Source organism: Octodon degus, unplaced genomic scaffold, assembly GCF_000260255.1.
Source record: "Octodon degus isolate 3935 unplaced genomic scaffold, OctDeg1.0 scaffold00133, whole genome shotgun sequence".
Classification (NCBI taxonomy): domain Eukaryota; kingdom Metazoa; phylum Chordata; class Mammalia; order Rodentia; family Octodontidae; genus Octodon; species Octodon degus.
In genome coordinates, this window is record NW_004524709.1 from 3,172,661 (window position 1) to 3,180,783 (window position 8,123).

Below are 8,123 nucleotides of genomic sequence, written 5' to 3' on the forward strand. Positions count from 1 at the left end.
CACACCCATAATCCCAGCAGCACTTACACCCATAATCCCAGCAGCAATCACACCCATAATCCCAGTGGATCATGAGTTAACCACAAACTCTAGAAGTCTGCCCCATGACTGTATGAGGCTTTGGGGGGACAACTAGACATAAAACATAACAAGAATTTACAGCCTGAACACATTCTTCTCTTTCCTTCCTGCTTCCTTACAAAGGACTGGTAACTAGTGTCACACATACTTTATTATTAGCAGGATTATTCTTACTTGTTTGCTTTGTTTCTTGGCTGGTTTTCCCTGCCAACCTCTTAAATGTCATACTATGAAGATCTTTGTTTATTTACTTCTGCAGCCCCAGGTTTTCTAACAGGGCCTTCCACCAAAGTATTTGCTGAATGAATGAATGAATGAATGAATGAATGAATGAATGAGGAGTTGACCTCATGAGGAATAAGAAGAAAAATTGCTATATTGGACATTCCTGAGGAAAGAGCCATTGCTGTGGACGAGCTGGATAGGTCTTCCTTGCATTTGGCCTTATGCATATTGCTGCACACCCTAAAAAAATACTTCTCATCTGAAGTGGTCCTTATGAAACTTTATTTCTTTATTAAAAATAGTGAAGTTTCTCCCAAATATTTAATATATTTAGGGAAATTTCTCATTCTTAAATGCCCATGATTTTTGAGTCTTGGAGTCCTCCATTCCTGTTTTCATGCCATCCTGCTATCCCATGAGGGCATCCTTTTAGTTTAAGAAGAATTGCTTCACAATTGTAAGAAGGCAAAAATACCATTAGATAGTATTTTTTTTTTTTTTGCATTTTTAAAGACATTTATTATGGGAAAAAACAGATTAAGAATCAGCCCCCGGAACACACTCCTTGCTCTGCGCACTTCTCCCACGGTCCTTGCCACTGTCTGAAGCGGTTCTTGGGTCCTCTTGAGGTCTGATAAACAGTGCAGTGAACGCTGCCACTTAAGTCACTGGCAGCACTGACGGAATGGCGGGCTTGTGACACCATCACGCTGCGTCCTCAGCCACCTCAGTTACTGGCCTGGCACCACGCGACTGCGCATTCTTCCCCGAAGTCAGAATGACATGGCAGGTAAAAGCTCCGAGTGGATGGAAGACGTCACGGCAGCACTGACATCCCACCGTGAAAAATAACACCAGAACTGTGAGGATGACAGCGACAATGACAGCCAGCCGCACCGTCAGGATGAGAATATCATCTTTGCTTTGGTACTTGTGAAGGAGGTCTGACTGTACACTTTCATAGAACGTCAGGTAGCCAAAAATGGCAGTCAGGAAGTACATAACAAACATGGCAAAAAAGGAGACATTTGAAACCATCTGCATTTTTTTCTGGGATCGATCCTTCAGCTTGCTGTAGATGGGCAGGACTGACGGGTGGCACAGGAAGGCGAAGGCGATGGTTGGCAATGCATACACGGTCTTTGAATTGAAGGTGACATACTTCGGTGTACACATACTTGTTGAATTAGCACTTATTGTCGAATTTAGCTGTGGAAGAGGGCAGGGAAGCTGAAATTTCTTGTAGATAACCACAATTAGGAATAAAACCATGCAGCTCAAGGAGAATCTACTAGTGTAGCCAAGGTACCCTAAATTCTTCAAGAGACACAGAGGGAGAATTATGCCGAAGGTCACCATCACCACCAGAAGCCGGCCATCCACGTACCAGGCCGAAAATTTCTCTTCCTCTCCCATTAGAAACTTTATGGCAGCGGGTAGCTCATTCCTTACAATGAAGAGGTAGCTCAGCATTGCTTCGATGTTCTGCAGAGCAGTGGCTCCGAAGATGACCAGCTTCCCCGTGGTACCGAAGACTTGCTCGCCCAGCTTTTCATACACCATGCAGCCTGTTTCCTTAGAACAGATCAACAGCAGGTTTATTGAATATATAGACAGCAATCACTGAAGTCAAAAGTATCAGAAAAAGGAGGATTCCAGTGTTTGCCAGGGCAAAGGTGAGCCCCAAGATCCCGCTGCGCATGATGGCGTTGCTCAGGTTAAAGACAGACATGCCCAGCGAGGTCGTCCCGGAATATATTCATCACATTTCTTCTTCTCCAAATGGCTGTTTGTGAGACTTCTCCTACTTTCACGATCAGAAATAAACTTGCTATTTATCTGCCCGTTTTCCACCTCAGTGAAATCGTTTGAGTCGTTGCTCACGTTATCGTCCTCAGGCACTGTCATGTTTTGCAATTCAGTTAACTCCAGCCCACTTTTAAAATGCATCATGTTCAGAACGTATGCACAGTTTAAAAATTAGTTCCAATTTCTCTTGTTCTGAGTGTATTTAGAAGCAGAGAGCAGCAAGTATATATGCTTGATATCCCTGTTATCTCAGCAAGCAAAGATGACTCGGTGGAGGTGCCACTGCTCAGCCTTCCTGGGTTTTTCTACGCACACAGATACGTGCCTGGGTGCACGCTCAACAAGCACTTCAGCGCGAAGGGGCGCGGAGCGCGGTCATTTCCCGCAGGGGGCGCTGCCCCTGCGCTCCCGTGGCCGAGGGCGTCGCCGCGGAGGTCAGGCCATGCTGGCCCGCGCGCCCCTCGGCGGGGACGCCGGCTAGATAGATTCTTAAACCCCTGCCCATTTCTTCATTTTTTGTTTTAGTTTTATTGAGAAACAAATATGAATGAGACATTTTCAAAGCTGATTAATAGAACAGTTTCAATAATCAATACACAGTACATTGTTATCTTCTTAGTGGTTATCCATAGTACAAGATACAGACAGGATAGCCAGTCCAAACACTATTAGTACACCTCTTTCTTCTCATTGAATTAAATGAAAGTAGCTGTATATCTATCCTAACTATTTTGTATATATAAATACAAAATGATCCTTCCTCTGTATCCCTTTGTTTAGTTCTGTCAGAGGTGGATATTTCATTGGCATCTAAATACTATAGTTGTTTGAATTTAGCAAAACAATCCAACACTGCTGAGCAGTCTATAATATTAGTGGGTTATCCTCAGAAGTTATTGACTTGAGCCTTTTACAGCTCATTGTATTAATATGGCTTTACTTTATATACCTTGTTTTTATAATTTTCCGCTGGATGGTTAAGACCAAGATAAACCAAGATCTATATACCAAGAAATGTAACTTTTGTATCTGATAAGGTCAGTCAAGTCCCCTCAGGATTTATTCGATAGCCCTGTACTGCACTTTGTAGATCCTTTGTCAGTATCAGCCATGAGGATGAGTCACGGCCATTGCTTGACAAATTTGCTCTCTGTGAAAGCCTGATAGAATGTTTTTTCTCTCCATGTGATTCTCCCCAGGCACACTATACATCATCGATCATATTCCTCTGTGGCTCCATAATCTCCTTGATCAGAAAATTTGGAGCACAAATGAGTTACATGATGTTACAGTACAGGTTCTCCTATGTCCTGAGTCTTCACTGACCTTGAAAGGCTAGGGCCAAATGTTGGCTGACCTTGCAGCCCTTCCTTTTCTCCAATTTTGATCTGCTAACTTGTTAACCTTCCATAAGAGAAGCTTATTATTAACCTGCAATACATGCAGTTCGGTTTACCCTATCTGTCTAAATATCAAACATCTTTGGCATATCATGGAACAGGTATTTTCCATCAAATATTGACATGTTGAACTTTAAGTCCTTACAGAATATGAAGGAAAAATAATTAAAAAAACTAGAAATAAGCATTTGCATATTTTTACGCAGAAAGTTAGAAATCTAACCATATATGGAATTGTAACAGGACAGACGTGACTTTTTTTCCTTATTCTTGTGTCTTTTTTTTTTCATTTATTACCCTTTTAAAAAATATATGAATACTATTTCTTCATTCCCATGTCATTCTTCCTCTTTCCAGCTTGAATTACTCTGGGCAACCAGTTTGGGTGTCTCAAGATACCAACATATCGAAATTACGTTAGACCCTAAGCAGTTTGTGATGCTATGCATGCTTAGAAAAATCCTCTGGTTTCTTCATCACTGTCCACATCACTGTGGTTGCAGAAGTCTCAGGACCCAGGCTCTGACTTGAACTGTTGGACAGTTGCCTTCTGGTCCAGCCTCTGGGATGCCTTGGGATTAATCTCTCACTGCAGGTACACAGTCATCCCCCCTCTCCTCTTACCTTATCTGCCCTTCTGTTTTCTCTCCTAGAGATCATGGAATATTCAGGAGGAAGTGAAAGCATTTACTAGACTAGGAAGTTCCTCCATGAGCCCACATGTCTCCTTCAGTTTCCTTTCAGACTTGTTGCCCTTGGAAATAATTTTGCTTTGTCTCATGCAGTTAAACTTTATATAGAAAACATTGGATGAGTCCCAATAATTTGAAGCAGAATTATTTTATCCTGAACCACGTCATATATAGAAACTGAGAAAGGGAAAGAAGCTGTCTTATTCCATTATAGATTTTTAGCTTTTCTAGGCCATTTCATGAAATAAAGCCTCATTATGAGCAATAAAGCCTCTTTCACAGAATAACTTTATTTCCTTCTTATCTTGGTGTAAATTGTTCAACAGAGACTTACTTCTCTTCCATCACTTAGAGAAACAGGAAAACAGGAGTAATTGTGCTGTTAAAGTAGAAACAATTTACTTCTTTTTTAAGGAACAGCTACTGGGCCTTTGCATATTATTAGTGGTTTAGATCTAGGTATGTTCTCCAAAATGCTCATGAAGTGGGCTCAGAAATGGGGCTTTTGGAAGGTGCTTAGTTCATGGCGTGCTGCACCCATCAGTGAATTTGTACAGGGAGCAGCAGCTGTGCATACTATTAGGAGACAGAGCCTGGCCAGAGGTGGGTCACAGGGGCCTTGTCCTGGAATGGCATATGTTATGGCTTGTGTCTAGCTGTCTTCCCAAGCCCTCATGCAGTCATATATGGGGCTTTTCAGAGGTGACTGGATCCAGTGTGTGATGCACGGATTAAGTGCATGATGCTGAGATTAAAGGTGTGTGATTACTAAATCAGTCTACTGATTGGTTTGGCATAGTTCTAGATGTGTGGACAATGGGAAGGCCCTCCAGGGATGTGAGTGATACCCAGTGATAAGGAAAGTGACGGAGACAGCTAATGTTACTTCAGAAAACACACACACACACACACACACACACACACACACACACACACACGGATTGCTCTCTAATGGAAAATAAGTTGCATATAAATTTTCCAGTTGGAAAAAGAAATTGCTAATTTAGCAGTGCCATAGTCAGATTAAATATGTTCTGCACTTCAGTTGTGAAATGTTGAATCTGAATATTAATTTGCATATAACCTACTCACAGCCCTGTGACTTCTACTGTGGCTTGCAAGTTTGATTTTAAAATAAGTAGGATTTTTATTTTTTTGGTATAAGGGATTGATCTCAGGACCTTGTGCTTGCTAGGCAGGTGCTTGTGCCATTGAGTTATCTCCCTAGCCCCAAATTACTAGTTCTTAAAACTCTCTGGTACAGGAAGCCCTTTTATAGTATTGCAGTGAATGTAAATTAGTACAGGTACTATGGAAAGCAACGTGGATGCTCCTCAATACTTAAAAGTATGACTACCATTTTGTTCTGGTTTGTAACTAGATGCCCCCCACACTTCATAAGCTGTTAAGAGGGGCTTTTTAGAGGCGATTGGATCATGGGGGCGTGGTTTTATCAGTTTATTGGCCTACTGATGAGTGTCTAGCTAAGTGTGACGTGGGGGTGAAGCCTGGTTGGAGAAGGGGGTCCCTGGGGCGTGGCCCGGAAGGTGCATCTCCCTCCCTTCTCCCCTGATCCCTCTTTTCTTCCTGCCTCCCAAGACATGAGCAGTTCTTCTCTGTAATGCCTCTCTGCTGTGCTGCTGGGCCTTGGAACCAGCTGAACATTATATAGTTCAGAAAAACTGGGGGAAAAAAGAAAAGTAATTTTTAAAAGCTTTTCCATTTTTGGTCATCTAGGAAGTCAATTGATAATATTTCAGGAACACATTTTGGAAAAATTCTTGTAGAGATGGTAGATTTTAGAAGGTGTGGGTGAGACAGAAGGGAAAAGTATTAATGATTTTAAAATATTGTGAGAGCACTAAAGTAGAGAGTAATTTGGAGAAGAAGGAATTAAAGGAATGTTGTATATATCCCTGCTCTGTCTCCCTAGTTCTTCTCTTTTCCCTTCCTTTCCCTCTGCTCCCCTCTCCTCTCTCCCCTCTCCCCCCTCTCTTCCCCTCCCCTTCTCTCCCTTCCCCTCCCCTTCCCTTCTCTCTTTTTGTTTCACCCTGACTCTGCTGTTCTTTGACATTCTCTATCTCTGCTCCATCTTGTGGCTGTCTTCTCCCCACCCCTGCACCCCTCCCCCCATTAGGAGCCAAGCACCAAGGTGTTCTATCACTAAGCCATACCCCTTTGTTTGTTTGTGACTGGGTCTCACTATGTTGTTCAAACTGGCCTTGAACTCACTATGTAAGCCAAACCGGCTTTGAACTCAAGGTGATCCCCCTATCTCAGCCTCCTGAGTGCTGAGAATATAGGCATATGCCTGATTTGTTTTCCATTTTGAAAGAGTTTCATTAAGTTGCCTAGGCCATAAACTTAGGATCCCCCTACATCAGCCTGCTGAGCACCTGGAATTACAGGTGTGTGTCACCTACCTTGGCTTTTATCGCTACCTTTGGCCTCAGGATTCAAAGTATCTCTACCTGAAAATTAAGTGGCACCAGAAGTTGTCTTTCCCCTTCAGCTCTTACTGAGATAATCAGGGACCTGCCTGACATACCTCCCTGCATCCTGCCCCCATAGAGACCTGGGGCAGTGGGGAAAAGCCTCCTTCCTAATTGGCCAGGTTGGCCAGACTGTGCCCTCCAGCCACAGGGAGTGAAGAGGAATCATTCACAGAAAGGAGAGAGCCCTGGGGTGGAGGCAGGAAGATGTCAGGAATATGTTGTGACAACAGCAGTCTGTGTTTTCTCCATCCTAGCAGCATTGTGAAGGAACAGCTAGAGGTGTGGCTTGTTGTGGTAAAGAGCTTTTGAGAAAAGAATAGTCTCCCCTCAAGGAGTGTTCAAGTGTCTACTTCTTAAGCCTTAAAAACAGAGGCTTGACTGGGTCACTATTCAAACAACGCATTGCAAGGAAGGCGAGGAAATGGCTCAAAGTAGAGGGCAATGTTTACCCTACCATTCTCATAACCACTCCTCGATGTCTTGCCCTGGGGAGTGAGCTACTTATTCTGTGAGCCAAAAGATCATTTTGACTTGGACTCAAAAACCATCAGCTCTAGATCATTGGCTCTGGATCATGGGTTTTGGACTCACAGCTTGAGACTTCTAAGAGGGGCATCTTGACCACTCATGAAAACTCAGAGATAGCTATACTGAACTTGCTCTGCCTCTGCCTGGGTCTTAGGCTTCCTTTTTTTGATCTTAATGCATTCATTTCTGTGAGACCACAAGAAACAACCACTCCTCATTCTATGTCATAGACATATAAATCCTTCAAATCTGGGTGCGGGGGCAAGACTATGGAGATAGTTCATAGGTACTGGAGTGTCTCATGAGAAGGCTTTGAAAGGAGAAGGGCCATCTCAGTCTCCCGCAGTTTAACTGCAAGAGTGTCTATCTTTGACCTCCCCTCCTGTTACTCTCCTTGGCTGTCCACGGGCACCACTGTAACATTTCAGGCTCAGCCAAGATGCTCTCTATCCAGGGATAAGCAATTTAAAATCCACTTTTTCTTTGCTTGCTAGCCAAATGCATCTGAGCCTTTTACAGATGGATTTGGCCATGTCACTCTATCCTGGTCCAGGAGATGAAAATAGTATTGTTGATTAGGACTTCTAGAAATATTCCTTAAAGAGTATGAGCATAAGCATTTTTTTGTTTTGTTTTGTTTTTTTTCCTACTGCTTGAAATGCAGCTGAGACTGAAGGAGTAGAGCCACAACTTTAGAGCACGAGGTGGCTTGGAAGATCCTACCCCTCTCAGTAAGAGTGAGCTGCAGAGGGAATGATAACTTGGTGTGCCCACTCTATAGGAGAGGACTGCCTCCCTCAGAACCCTTTCATGGGGGAGGACTAATCTTCATATGTCAAGTTGCTAAGGACCTGAGTCTCCTGTCATATGCAGCAGTTATGTCACATAACCTC

General features: G+C 43.1%; 1 pseudogene; it reads right to left on the bottom strand.

Moving 5' to 3' along the window:
- Window positions 1-1,011: 1,011 nt before the first annotated feature.
- Window positions 1,012-2,229, bottom strand: LOC101572204 (annotated as a pseudogene).
- Between the last annotated feature and the right edge of the window lie 5,894 nt (window positions 2,230-8,123).